We start from the raw sequence: 15,513 nt of genomic DNA, 5'->3' as shown, positions 1-15,513 counted from the left end.
AGAAGGGGGAAATCTCTTATATTCAAGGGTTTGTCCTGACAATCTTGTCATGAACTCATGACCATCTTGATTCTTCTTTTCTTTACTTTGAGGCTTGTTCGTTCAATACTACATTCTTTTATCAAAACTAAAAGCTTTTTAAAGTTAGTTCAGGGAATACATTTTTGGTTAACAACTAAAATTACGATGAAATTAAACTTACATGGAACATTCACCTGCAAGTAAAATTTAGAATATGAAAACTTAAAACTGCAGGGTTTTATCACATTCTCCATAACTAAAGAGAAGAAAAATATCACATTCAAGATTTAAAATACAAAGACAGGGACATGTCACGGGGGAAAAGAAACCTTGTTGAAAAAACATGAATAACACATTTTTTTGAGTAAAATCCAAGGAATTGTTGCAAATACACACATGTTGTCACCAACACAAATTCCTATGTGTTAATTTACACAAATAGCTAATAAAGGAATCTGAATCTGAGGTCTCAAATGTAAGTTTCTAAACACCTACAAGGATGTCATGAAGGATTCTGGATCACAAAGAAAAGAAAAGAAAAGAAAAGAAAAGAAAAGTAAGAAAAGTAAGAAAAGAAAAGAAAAGAAAAGAAAAGAAAAGAAAAGACAAGTAAGAAAAGAAAAGAAAAGAAAAGAAAAGAAAAGAAAAGAAAAGAAAAGAAAAGAAAAGAAAACAACATAACTGCACAAGAAAAGGGACCAAAACATTTGGAATCAACAAATTTCGCTGTAGCGTTAAATAGATTTTATATGGCTAATATTTTTTCTGCTCTGCTGATTAATGATGGAGATGATTTTCTTTAAGGGTTCAATGAACACAGACTCTCAAAAAGTTTAATGAGGTAGCTCTGAGTGAAATGATGACAGGAGGAATCACTGGTTTCGAGAGGATGTCGAACAATAATAAATCACTTGTGTCCTACAACAGCTTAATGTACAGAAAACTGCAGGACTTCCACGGTCCAGCAGTTTTACTTACTTCTCACAGCTCCATCCCTCATCCATGTTGCAGGGTGAGATGTATGAGTCTCCATTGAGCCTTTAATCTGTGGCCCTACATATAATAGTTAAGATACTTCTTCCTGCTCCAGGCCAAAGCAGGCCAAAATGCAGTTTTAAGTGCTTCCCAAGGATGGAGTAAAAATGCAATAAAAATAAAATAAATAAATAAATAAAAAGAATAATTATAAGACACCTATAAAGTAAATATTTTAGATTAGAGATTAATAAATAACCATTGATTTTTTTCGAAACCGTACAAAATATAAAATTAGCTTAAATATCAAAACATCAATAAGATTGTACAGTAAAATACTAAAACAAATAACGAACAAAGACGTTTAAAATCCTAAAAATATAAATCCCCAGATAAATGAGTCAAGTTTGTTTTTCTGAAAAAATGTGCACCACCACCCTAAGTTTTTCCATTTGCAATTATCATCATTTTATAAAAGACCAAATACGCATGCATCCTCACTCTCGTGCTCTCGTGCACACAGGATGAATCGACCACGCGCGCGCAGACGTAGCTGCTGCACTCACCGTGGTGTAGGGAGGGACTACAGCTCGCGCGGCTCTGAGTTTGTCAGTTTCCTAAATGTAGCGGATCTTTGTGTGTGCCTCCTGGAGACACTTTGATGGGAAACTCGTCTTGTTTACTGAAGCACCGAGAGAGAAAGAGAGCAGAGGGGGTAAGTGGAGCAAATTCGTCCGTTTCTGTGTCTAAAAAGTCTGTTTTCCGTTTGTCTTCCTGTGCTTTATCGACCAAGGGAGAGGGAGGGGAGTCTCTACAATGATTCGATATTTTTGTTAACACATTGTAGCCTGGTCCGTGTGTGTACTTCCAAAACAGCCAGAAATAATACGAACCGCTGCTTTTTACACCCACACGTAGTATTGATAATAGTTTAATGAGGTTAATTTGTGTGCTGTGATGGTTTGAGATGCGTTGTGTGGAGTAGGTTACAGAGTAGAGAGTACATGTGTTAAACGACGTGCTCTGATGGAGAGCTCAATACAACTTTGATAAACACCACGAAGCTATTAACTGCTCTGCTGACTGCTTTTTCTCTAACTTTGATGTTACTGTCAGCTCTCAGTCTCCTTTTCACAGTAAAACCGGCTGTTTTAAGAATTAAGTGTCCCCACGACAAACGTTAATATAAAAACTGCGTATCTCAAGAGCTATTTATCCCAATAAAGTAATGTACATTTCAGCTCTCCGTCCCCAGAATGACAATATTTCAGCTCTGTTAACAGACACTGGCTGTGCCGTCATAGCAGTCACAACATTAAAGCTCCTGTGAGGAGTTTTTATTTGTCTATGAAAATGACAGAAATTAATACAGATTGACCATTTCTATAGTGCTGTCTTTAATAATCTACCTAAAAGTGGGGCCACAGGATAAATGTCAGAATATACAACATTTTGAACCTATTTCGACTGTAAAGATTCACAATTTGTTGATACATTTAATACCTATCACCCTTGCAATACTTTCAGTATGGTCTGCTGCTCAACTGCTCCTTAACATTTAGCTGCTTTAGATTTAATGTCATACCCATCATGCACAAATATTCATTGTTTCATACTGCTGACTAGCATCAGAGTATCACAGAGCAGCTAGGACATGCCATTGCATAAGCATAAAGTCATAAAGGTGGCATGACTTCATACCAGCTGAGATGATAGTTCAGGTTTCGTCCGCAGGGGGTGCTAAAACCGATGCGACTGATCATTCCTGGGAGCTTTAATGCAGCCTTCTCAGTGTAGAGACCACCAGATACGGGCTAAGATTAGTGCCACCAGGAACTGAATTTGAATCATTCCACTGAATCTAGAAAGCATAATCTTAAATTGAATGAAATATTTTGAAACTTGATTTGTTTGCTTTGAAATGATATCCAACCTACTTGAAAATTCAACTTGTGTTATTCTTTATATTCAAAAAGCACAAAATTCTACTTCAGTTTGCACAATTCAGTTTCAGTTGAGCTTGACACAACCATTACGACATCTAGGAGTAGTCAAGCACATAGTCACTGGAATCCTCTTCATCTTCAGTTTCAATCAGACCTGGCTATTCTTTCCCTCGTCATCAGACATCATGGAAGTGGCGCCATCTCAGCTCACTCCACTCAGTTAAGGAGTAAAGGAGTTTTCAAGGAAATAAGGGGGTTTCTGTGAATCTGCGCTCTATTAATCTTCCTCACTGATGTAGATGACTTTATGGTTGTGCCGTGTTAAACTGAAATTGAACTGAAGAACTGAATCTAAATTATTCAAACTGAAATTTAACTTTATATTTAAATTTAAGGAATACAAAGAGTTTAATCATCAAGTAGGTCAAATACAATTTCAAGACAAATAAAATCAGTTTTGAAGCATAAAATTCAATTTCAGCAATGCTGTTCTAATTCAATATGATGATTAAAATTCATTTTCTCGTGACACAAATGTCAGCCCATAACCAGGGGTTTAGTTTGATTCATACTTCTGACACAGAGATGTCCTGTAAGAAACAGGATATTATTGCCCAAGTGTAGGAGAGAGTTTGTTTGTCAGGGGGACATTCACAGGGAAATCAGTTTTTAGAAGTCCATGATGAGCAGTTTCTGCAACTGTGGAGCTTTTTATTGTACTGTTTGAGTCTTGTGCAGTCCTCTTCTGCTGGTCACTTTTTATCACTAAATGTAGAGTCTTTTCATTCGGAAAAGCTGTTTGTTTGTGGAAAATATTTTTGTTTGGTTACTCCTAGTATAAATAGCTAAATATTACAGTCTGTATTTAGTGGATTTAATTAGTTGATTTCCTGTATACAATTAAGAATGAAATGAATAGAAAAGACTCGAGTGTTTTCTTGTCCTGACATGTGTGATACAGTTTTCAATAAGGGGGGTTCTGTGAGATGTTTGTTTAGATGGTTTTACCAGCTCTCTGTCCACCAGGGAACCCCCATGTAATTGTGGGGGAAACACTGGTATGCATAGTAAAAATATAAAGTTTATAGGTGTTAGTTGAACAGAAACAGTCCAAAATCTGAACACAATGCAAGTTGGTGAGAGTGGAAAACATACATATTTTTTTGTAGTCCCCTGCAGCACACTTAACCTTTCTGTAATTTCCTTTGAGTTTTTTAATTATTGACGAATCAGGAAATATATCATATCATATCATATCATATCATATCATATCATATCATATTGTATCATATCATATCATGTCATATCACATCATATCATATCATATCATGTCATATCACATCATATCATATATTATGTCGTATCATATCATATCATATCATATCATATCATATCATATCATATCATATGTTATATCATATCATATCATACTAGTCATATCATATCGTATCATATCATATCATATTGTATAATATATCATATCATACCATGTCATGTCATATCATATCATATCATATCATATCGTATTATTCCTTATCATATTGTATCGTATCGTATCGTATCATATCATATATCATATCTTATATCATATTATGTCATATCATTTCATATATCATATCTTATATCATATTATGTCATATCATATCATATTACATCGTATCATATATCGTATCGTATCGTATCGTATCGTATCGTATCGTATCGTATCGTATCGCATCGTATCGTATCGTATCGTATCGTATCATACTGCAATATAAGTTAACCCTGAACTACAAACCCTATCAGCTCTCAGTGGAAGAGTCAGAGAGGGTATCTGAATGGTCTCACTACACTAAAAGTGCAAAAATGTTTCAGTAAAAACAGAATCTAATGGTGAATTGAAAGTCTTTGGAAACTTCATGCCCCTGACAATTACTGGTTTCATCCCAATCTACAGATCCTTTTTTCATACTAAAACTAATGGTCTTTTGCTGGTATCTTTGACAAAACCAGCCCAAGCAGATGGACAGAACGGATCCTGCTCAGTTCAGGCCTCTTTGCTGCCCTGCTGCCTTTTCCCTGCTTGTTGTTTTCATATTTCATTAGCAGGGCTAGCAGCATGTAGCATCAGCTCCAATTATCCCCCCTGTCAGCGGACTGGCAGTGGCTGTCTGCTGGCTTTAGTGATTACTGCCTTCAGGGGACAGGTAATCAGGTCATGGTTACACTGCCACCCTGTCAGACTGCTGAGACCACAGGGAGCAGACAGGATGGAAGAACTCCCTCATCTCCACTCACTTATCTCTGAGCAGGCTGAGATATCCTCCATACAGTCTAGCCTGGAGTGGATTCACTTGACTTTGTTATAGTTTATGTCTGTAGCTGTTTCTTTCTTTCTTTCATCCTCCTCTAGAGGTTAAATTAGGTTATTCCTGTCTTTTAGACCATGTGCACCTCCTGTTCTAAACTCTGAGAATGAAAAGTTCAGAATATTTATTTGATAGATACTTCTCAGAGGTACATCACATGGCAGATCCTTGTCCATTACACGCCCTACTGAATAATGGGTACATATCATGTGAATAAGCACAGAATGCTTCTATTGTTTGTGTAAATGAGATTGAGATGTACCTTATCCTGTTTGAGGACATAACTTTCATATTCTCCTGATGGCCAGTTCAGCCTGCTCACAGAGCAATGTGACACAAATAGACCCCAGCCCTCACTTTTCTCTGTGTCAGTTCTTATTTACAGTGATACATTTAGAAAAATATTTACCAGACTGTGAGGAATATTATTTTTGACCTGTGTCAGCTAAAAATTTAATCTGATTCTCCATAATTGGTGCTAAAATGACTGGAAATCACATCTATAACCTGTTTGACTTACCCTTACATGGTTTGTTGGATGTTCAGCATTATTTCATGGGGGACAGTCAAAATGGATCAAACCTGGCTGGAAACATTTCTGGGATCACAGCCCAATTTATCATGAACACATTCTGGTTGTTTCTCCTGGAAAAATGTGACTACACAATTACAAACCTGAAACTTCACTTTGACTTTCATGTGTTGTTTAGTGTTTGGAGTAGTGTGGTGATCTGATTATTGCATGACCTCAAAGGATAAGTTTGGTTTATACAGCTTTTACATCGTTTATGGAATGAAGTAGAACAAAATACTCACCCAGAAGGCTTTCCTGATCCAAGCAGTGCTTTGGGAGATATTTAGATCCAAAAATCGTGCAGCAGACGTCCGTATAATGGAATCCATCGGGGCATAGACAGCGCCGCTCCCAAAACTGCATTAATTGTCCAAAAACTCGTGTTTTTCACCAATATTCCATCATGGTCCGCTCCGGGTTAGTCCTCTGCTGCAGTCTGTGTCACCCCAGACAGCGCTGTGTGGCTGTAATGACCTCTGAACTGACGAAGACTTTGTTTATGATTGCCCCTCCTCGCATGCGCAGTGCGTCTTCGTCAGTTCAGAGGTCATTACAGCCACACAGCGCTGTCTGGAGTGACACAGACTGCAGCAGAGGACTAACCCGGAGCGGACCATGATGGAATATTGGTGAAAAACATGAGGTTTTGGACGATAAATGCAGTTCTAGGAGCGGCGCTGTCTATGCCCCGATGGATTCCATTATACAGACATCCGCTGCACGATTTTGGATCTAAATATCTCCCGAAGCACTGCTTGGATCAGGAAAACCTTCTGGGTGAGTATTTAATTTTACTATACCTGATTTGATCTTCATCCACAATGTGAAAATGGGTTATAAGCTCTATGACATGATATCTCTAAATGCTATTTCCAGTATTCCATGGTCGGGTCGTCCAGGACCAGTTTAGGACAGCATGTAGAAGTTTCCTTGACAACACCACACCAGCTGGCAAAGTTGGGCCAAGCTTTTTGTGATGATGTGCTTTTGACAGACACGTCTCAGAGCACCAGGCTGTGAGTAGTGCTAATGTAGCTGACTACTAAACGACTGTACAAACTGAAAAAGTTTGCTTTTTGTCACATTTAACAACAGTGCTACGTAACTACAAATAAATAAATGACCTAATCACTTTGTATTCTAGGTAGGGCTGTGACTTTGATGCGTTAATTAGATTAATTAATTACAGCACACATTAACACGTTATAGAAATCAACGCAAGATTAACTCATGGGCTGCCAGCCATTTCAGAGCATCTTGAACGATCTTTTAAGACCCAAATAATAATGTTTTCTATGACCATGTAAACACCAAAGTTACTCAAGAAGAGTGGACTCTCTTTTTTTATGTCTTTCTTCCTTTTTTTGGTCCAAAAAATACAAATATCAAACTTTTTTGATTGTGTTCATCTCGGGCGCTCCATCCTTTGATCCTCTCCATGATCTCCATCGTCTTTTCTCACGATGGCGCCGCTCTTTCTCTCTGAACTACAGCGACACATCCTCAGTTGGAGTGTGAGCTACCTGAACTTTTCTGACTCGCAGCGTCTCTCTGTGTCTCTGTCATCTCACATTTCTCCTCATATCCATGCTGAGCTCTCGTCCAAAGAGCGCACCACTCTCACCCACAGTAGTTTACGAGCAGGATTTTGATTGACAAGCTCCACTAGACCCTGCCTCCCTCCGCTGAAAAATAGAAGTTACTTCTATAGATGCAGTACACAGTAATCGAATGTCAATGGCAGAGAACACAAACATTTTAATTAACATTGTCCACATGAAAAAAAAGGATTTACAAATCTTCTCTTTTTCGTGTATTCATTCCATTAGTCACGCACTATAATTTTGTATGCCCTAGAATTCAAATTCTTTATGTGGGGACCTTAAGCAGATATAAGATTAAAATGTGATTAATTAGATTAATTAATTACAAATCCTGTAAATAATTAGATTATTTTTTAATCTGTCCACAAAAAAAAAACATCTTCTAACCAAAATTAACAGGATTTTGTTTAAAATTGTGTATGAGAATATTCAGTGATTTAGTCTTCTACAAAATCTGTTTGAATTGAAAAGTGTTGCTTCTGATGTTGAATACTGATGTGATTAAAATGGGATTAATCACGATTAATTAATTACAAATGGCATAATTAATTCTTTTTTTTTTTTAATCAAGTCCCACCACTTATTCCAGGCAAAGTTATCTTGAAGAAAGAATAATAGTGTTTAAAAGAAGGTCTTACTATTTTACTGGTTAACTCTTTTACTCCACCTGATGATGATGCTGGGTATTTTCTTTTTGATAATATTTGCTGAGGGGAAAGATACGAAGAAACAAAAGTTTATGTGTTCAATTTTTTAATATTTTAAACTAAGGCTGCACGTTTATCGCAATCGCAATCGCAATGTCAGCACATGCAGTTCAGATTTTTCTCCATGATAACCAAGCAAGTCTGTAGACTCATCATGACACAACATTTTTTATTAAATTGCAAGCACAATCGCAATCGCAATATTATCCACCTAATCACAAATCGCACCTTTTCCCCAAATCGTGCAGCACTATTTTAAACACGAGTGCTCAGGGAGTTCAAACATGAGATATACTGAGCCCGTCATAAAGTACATAATTCAATCCATCACCTGCTTCTTGTATGTGGACTTTCGTTTCCACTGCCACATTAAACCACAAACATAGCCATACCAGATCTCCACAGACAAGCTTAAAGTTGAGGACAGTCCAAGCACAGCCGGAGGGGTTTGTGTTATTTTCAACATGTTGCCATCATAGGCAGTGGATGTTTATGTGGCTCTAACATCTTATTACATGATGATAGATGACCGGCAGCTGTTTGTCCAGACCAGAGGAGTACACAGAAGTCACACAGAGCCAAACTATTCCTGAATCAGTACTGTGGTCCATGTGTTTGAAACTCATTTGAAAATATCATGTTGTTGCTCAAGATGTGTTGTGTCAACGGGCACATGAGCACTATTGTGGGGATCAGACTTGTTGACATGACAGTCCCCCTGTCAGTGAGGCTCCTCTGTGTGGCTCTGTGGACTACATTTGTCCCTCGTGGCATTTCCTTCCCCTCCTAGTTTTGCTAATGATAGAATATTTGGGGCCTTGTGGTAAACAGAAATAGCAACACTTCTGAGGGACAGGCTGCTCTTTTTGCACCACATGCTGAAGAAATAGAGGCTGCACTGTGTGTGTGTGTGTGTGTGTGTGTGTGTGTGTGTGTGTGTGTGTGTGTGTGTGTGTGTGTGTGTGTGTGTGTGTGTGTGTGTGTGTGTTTTATTGAGAGGCTATTTTGAGCCCTCAGCGACTGACTGACTTAGGCTTTTTTTTTTTTTTTAATTAGCCTGCTTTAGCGAGCACAAGCTAATGCAGGCTGCTCCTGTGTGGACTTAATGCATTTCTGATCCACTTTGATGAGCTGAGGCAATGCCTGGCTAAAGTAGCGACATGTATCACACTCAGCAGAGAAGATAAGAGTTTAGCTCACTCCTCTTACTGTGGAGTGTGTTGTTGGCTTGATAATACTCACATATGGACTGATGTTGTTTTAGAGCAGCACACGCTCATTTCAGCACACACAAGTCCCATGTGTGTGCTGAAATGAGTCACATGATTATATTTGTTATACAGACATCATATCTGATTATTTTTTTCTTATTGAATTTCACTCAGCATTTGCTTCATTATTATTATTATTACTATTATTATTATTGTTGTTATTATTATTATTATTATTATTATTATTATTATTATTATTATTATTATTATTATTATTAATAATAATAATAATAATAATAATAATAATAATAATAATAATAATAATAATGATAATAAGTAGTAGTAGTTTAGTATTTTCATAGATATTCTCCCTACAAACGTCTGTGGAGAAAAGCAACCTGCTCTCAGAATGAAGTGACTCATTTCATCTCAGAGAAGTTGAAGTTTTGAATTTCTGTCTCAAATGTGACATAACCTCTCACCAGGTGATTCAACCAGGTAGTGAATGGTATTTTGGGGCTTTGTGTAGGGATGGATATCATTGCAATGTCGTTTTCAGTACATCGAGAGATGTATAACATGTTTAATGTGTAAAGAGTAATGTACGTTTCTTTGTGTGTTAAGTTTTTCAGTAAATTTCAAGCGGAAAATCCAGAATTAGAGTTTTCTTTAAAAACTGTTATCTGTCTGCTAAGCTAGGATAGCTGTGGCAGACTAGTTGGCAGGTCCGGGATAATGTCAAAAATCGATAAGGGCATTGTAAAGCATAAAAGCTAACAATTTTGATTGATTTAACCATTTCTCATCGATTCTTAACAGGAACCGTTTTCCAATACCCAATCCAAGGATTGTCAGAGAAGAAAAACTTAACATAATCCACAGGTTTCTCTCCAATGTTTATTCCTGAAAGATTTTTGACGCTGTCAGGAACTGATAATTTGGAAGCATGTTGATGTCACAAATCTTAGAGATTTATTAACAGTTCCAAACTAAAGTTAGTACCTAACCCTGCTTACCCTCTGTGTCAGGGATCATTCAGATCATTCATCCAGTCTTTCATGTCATTTGGTCAACTATCTGATTCAATTCTGTTCAGTTTATTATGACTTTTGTAGGGCTGCAGGATATGGCCAAAATCCAATATCTCAACATTTTTAGGCTATATCTTGATACACAATTTATATCTCCATATCCTGATTTCTACTCTAAATCACTTTATTACTGTCAAATCCAACCCTTTGATGCATAAAATGACATTATTGAAATGATTTAAGCAGACCTTTTAGTTGGAATTGTAAAATTTGAATGCAAAAAGGGGAAATCTCAATCAAGTTAAGTTAAGCAAACTTTTTATTTTAAACCAAACTTTATGTAGTTACATATTTTTAGTTCTAGTAAAATAATTCATCCAGATTTATTCAACTGGCTGATTATATTATATTATATTATATTATATTATATTATATTATATTATATTATATTATATTATATTATATTATATTATGTTATATTATATTATATTATATTATATTATATTATATTATATTATATTATATTATATCATATTATATCATATCATATCATATCATGTCATATCATATCATATCATATCATATCATATCATATTATCATGAACCAAAGTTGGGGATGATGTTACTTTCATTTCCATAAATCAGCCACACTGATAATGTTGGTCATGCTGAAAGGACTCCAGTGACTTCTGTCTTTGAGCCTGAGGTCTGGTTGAATTGTATTAGATTTGGGTTTCTTTTCTGATAATACCCAAACTTGCAGTATTTTGGTATTCACTTGTAATATAGCATCAAACCCCTCCATGCCATCATGTTTCGGGCCAAGACTGAGCAGCAAGCAGGAAAGGGGGGGCTGACACAGTGCGCAGAAAAGCGAAAGTGAAAGTTAAAAACATGCCGTGTTTATTTCTTGTTGTGTAGAGTTGAGAGAGAATCAGGGATCATACGGACAGCTTAGCAAGCTAAAATAAGCAGCTACACTCTAGAAAACAAGCCCAAAGAATCCACAACCCGCAACTGATGAGACGTGTAAGCGACTTTCTTCTCTCCATTCCTAATATCAAAACCTGCATGCGCAGAAGAATTTTTCTGGATGGGCAGAGGGGAGTGCAGTGCTCGCTGTGAGAGGAGCACCAGCCGAGCAGCAGAGAGTGAAACGAGCGAATCACTGAAGAGAATTACGTTCTGACGTCTGAAAACATTAACGTGACATTACTCGATGATTGCGATATTGTAATTTTATACATCTCACGTGCAAAAACCCGCGATACATCGAGTATATTCAATATATCCCCCAGCCCTAACTTCTTGTGACTGTTCGTTAACGTTATCATTGTAGCCTCTAACCCAGGCAGTTACAGTATTACAGGCAGGAAAAGGATTGTTTTTCTCAATGAGAACACCCAGTTCCCAACCGTGACGTATCCTGTTTCTGTTGTCACATCATCAGACGTGCTGTCATTCAGATGACCCCGAACACAGCATGCTGCCCCAAGTTTCATGTTTTCCATGATTCATCTAAAATAAATATCTGATTTGACCACACAAACCCTATAAAACCTTCCTGGAGAAAATTGACGCTCCACATGCATGCATTCCAACTCCTGCTGTCGAACTACGATGCCATGTTTTTGATACTGCAGGACACTAAGCCCAGAGCCCATCAGTCCAGTCCTTATCAGATTATTTACCAAAATGCTCAGAGCAACACTTTTTAACCCTGGGGTGCCTGAATCAGTTTACATGCAGGTCAGGGGAGAAGTAAACTGTGTTTCTTGTTTTCTGAAATGTTATCGCTCCTCTTCTCCTCGCTTATTGTTTAAATGGCACAGTATGTGGTAGATTTAAAAACTCCATGTGGGGTCAACTGGGTAATCAAGCCTGAGCAACTTCCACCAAACCTCTGGCCAAACACCTCCACGACTGATGCTAAAAATGCCTCTGAGGGTCTCAGAAATGATGCTCAATAAACACAGCAATCAAATAAAACAATTTGCAAATATTAGCCTTGCAATCGACTTTCCTGCAGACTTATAAAACTGCCTTTGTTTCTCACAGTAAATAGGTTTCCCTCGACCCTGCCAACTCAAACAGTAATGTAAGGTCAATGGTGATGTGGTTTGGCTTAATTAAACTCAGTGTTGATTCACAGAGACAGGATCCAGACCGGAGTGTGGTTTAGGTCTACTCTGAGTCCTGACTTTGTTGATAATGTTGCCAACACTTCATTAGTGCTGGCTGCACATGTAGACGCTCACGCTGGAGTCAAGGTTATACCAGAAACTTCCACACACTCTTTTAAAACCATGTTCAGCCAAAGGGCTTCAGAAAAGAAACCATACAATATGAATTTAAAAAAGAAAAGAGGAGGTAAAAAAGTATTTCTTCAAAATACTTTTTAAAAGCAAACAAACCGACATCTCTCAAAGACCCATTTTTGTCTGATTTGACTAGAGCATCCAAATGACCTTGCTGATTCTGCTGTTAGGTCTTGGGGTTCTGTGATGTTCAGTTAGACCGTCACATTGTTTATATCACCTGACTGGGGAGCACACATACTTTGTCTCATTTTGAAACACTTGAGTTTTTAAACTACAGAAAGGAAAAACCAGGCAGTCAGTTGCTTACGAGTAGGCCTGTAATGATAACAATTTTTTTCTCGACAATAATTTTCCAAAATATTATTGCTGATAAACGATATTATTGTCAATATTATTATTTTTTTTTCCATTTTTTCATTGATGTAATTATGATAAATGGGATAATAAAGTCAGTACACCATATTCATCCCCCCAAAAGCAAGGTCAGGAGCTTTTAAATAAAATAAGTTAAACAAAAAATATAATAAATTTAACAAACAAGAAAGAGAAAAAAAAATACAATGAAAATGAAATGGACTCTGTTTTAGAAAAAAAATACATGTCAATGAAAATAATTAATACTAATGAAAAACAATAAAACATAGAGCCTGTTTCTAAAGACAAAAAAAACCCACAACAATAAAAACTATAGCCTAAATAAAAGGGAGTTTATTCAGTTCCTGAATTGTTTGTAACATGTACTTTTTCCCAGTCAATCCGTACTGTCTGTCAAACATTTTTAACATTTCTGTCTTCAACTGTATTGAAGGGCTGCATTTCTTTGGCAATGTAGCTGTCTTTGAGCGCCCACCATTTGGCAGGTTTATTTCTATTTACTTTGCCGACCAAAAGCCTCAGTAAGAGTGGATTGTCAAAGAACAAGGCTCCGCTGCACCTCCCTCTTCTTCTTCTTCGTCGCCACTATTTTCAAACAAATGCGACATATCAGCTCGTTGGTGTTCATGAGCTCACACTTTGTTCATTCTGATAAAAAACAAAATATTCCCACACTGGGACTGTGGCAGGCAGCTTAAGAACCGTATCTTTTGTGCCATCACTCATATTAGCGTGTGTTTCCTCCTTACCCCTCAGGACGCTCGCTTCAGCTCTCTCCGTGTGTGCTAGCAGCCCTGTCTTCACCCCAAAGATAGTATTTTTGACAGATGCTCACTCCGCTATAAATCTGCTAAATCCGCTATAGAACCTATGCACCCCGATGTTAGGAAAGATAGACGTAGTGAGCCATCTTCTCACTCAACCTCTTTGATGGAAAAGTCCAAGTCCCAAAAAAATGTCTGATATGAAGATATTAAAGAACAAAAATGATGCCCAAATTGTGTTGAAAGAGTATGAAAATTGGCATTGAAGAAAACATTTGGTTCAGTGTTCTTAAACTAAAAGTCATATCTTCATTCCAGAAATACAGTATAGTTTTAGTTTTTAGTAAAAATGAAAAAGTGTCATGAAAACCATCAAAGATAGATTTCTTGGACACTTTTAAATACAGCTCATCACTTTTAAATACACTACAAATCTCAGCTCTAGGCAAATGCTTGTCTCTTCATTAAAAAAATGTCTTCTTCATATGAGCAAGAGTCAGAAACATGCACTTGCACCTAATACGCCCTTGATGGATGGTGTTTATCTGTGTTAAATAGACTGTGCTTAATTTTTGACATGTTTCTGAGTCTTTTCTTTCCTTTAGGTTGGTTGGCCAGTCAGACTTCAATGTTTTTTTGACTTGGCTTGGAAGTTACTTGTGAAAATGTAGTCTGCAGAATTTTATCAGACACCTCAACATCAAACACACATTTACTTTTATTTTGTTCCTCAAATCAAACCTGAAAGAAGAGTTTGTTGATTTGATTTTGGAGGCACACACTCTTTTCTTACCATTAAATAGCTTTGAAGAAGCTCAAAGTCTCTGAAAATATATGTAACTGAGATTATTGCAGATATTCAGCTCTTTAACACACCCCCTCGACATCTTTAATATGTAATGCCTCCGTGCCTCTCTCACTGAAGTGTTCACCACTGATGAGAGATTCAGTCAGGATCAGTGTTGTGGGAAGACTCTGCTCTTACCAACTTAAAGGACTCCAGTATTTACCCAGTAATCTTTGAGATACATATGGTTGTGTTGGAGTGTGTGTGTGCGTGTGTGTGTAACCAGGGTTAGGTTTGGGGCGATGAAGGACCCTCAGGATAGAGGCCTCAGATCTACTTACCATCTCCTCACAACATAAAAAGGAAGATGTAACTTTGCTGAAAGAACAGAATTTCAATGAGAGCTGGTACAAACACAAATGTTAAAGAATTCATTATAATATCATTTAGTAGATCAAAGGACTGAGCTGAGGCTACAGATCCTCACTGAGGAAGTTTGTTGGCCTGCACTGAGCACAGAGCAGTTCACATATACTCTGTGTGCTATTCAACAATCATAATAAACCTAAATCTGTGGATCACACCATATCACAACAAATCTTATCTTAAGATGTTCGACAATAAGAGCAAGTCTAGAAACTATTCAACAGTTAATCCAAGTAGCTCTTTCTGAGGCAGCTTCTCAAGCTTAGCTGTGAGTCATATAATAAGGTTGTAAACATTATTAAGGACTCCTCATCAATGATTATTCCAATCAATCTAAATGAGAGTTAACCTTCAGATTTTTCTGTTGTTATTCAAAGTATTTAATCAAAGACAGAAAATATTAAGTAACACAGCCCTTTCTCT

At 37.1% G+C, this 15,513-nt stretch overlaps 1 protein-coding gene across 1 annotated transcript in view; it reads left to right on the top strand.

Annotated features, from left to right (window-relative positions):
• Positions 1-1,530: 1,530 nt before the first annotated feature.
• The window catches only part of LOC141787436 (myocyte-specific enhancer factor 2A-like), a 71,116-nt gene continuing 57,133 nt past the window's right edge, over positions 1,531-15,513 (top strand). Inside the window, exon 1 of the mRNA XM_074665793.1 lies at positions 1,531-1,711. The gene's annotated coding sequence lies outside the window, so the exon portion shown is untranslated. The remainder of the gene's footprint in view (positions 1,712-15,513) is intronic.

Source organism: Halichoeres trimaculatus, unplaced genomic scaffold (genome assembly GCF_033239565.1).
Source record: "Halichoeres trimaculatus isolate MK-OKI-2021-1 unplaced genomic scaffold, fHalTri1.1 fHalTri1_scaffold_3, whole genome shotgun sequence".
NCBI classification, from domain to species: Eukaryota; Metazoa; Chordata; class Actinopteri; order Labriformes; family Labridae; genus Halichoeres; species Halichoeres trimaculatus.
Note: the sequence above shows the minus strand (reverse complement) of the source record. Positions and strands in the feature narration are given on the sequence as shown.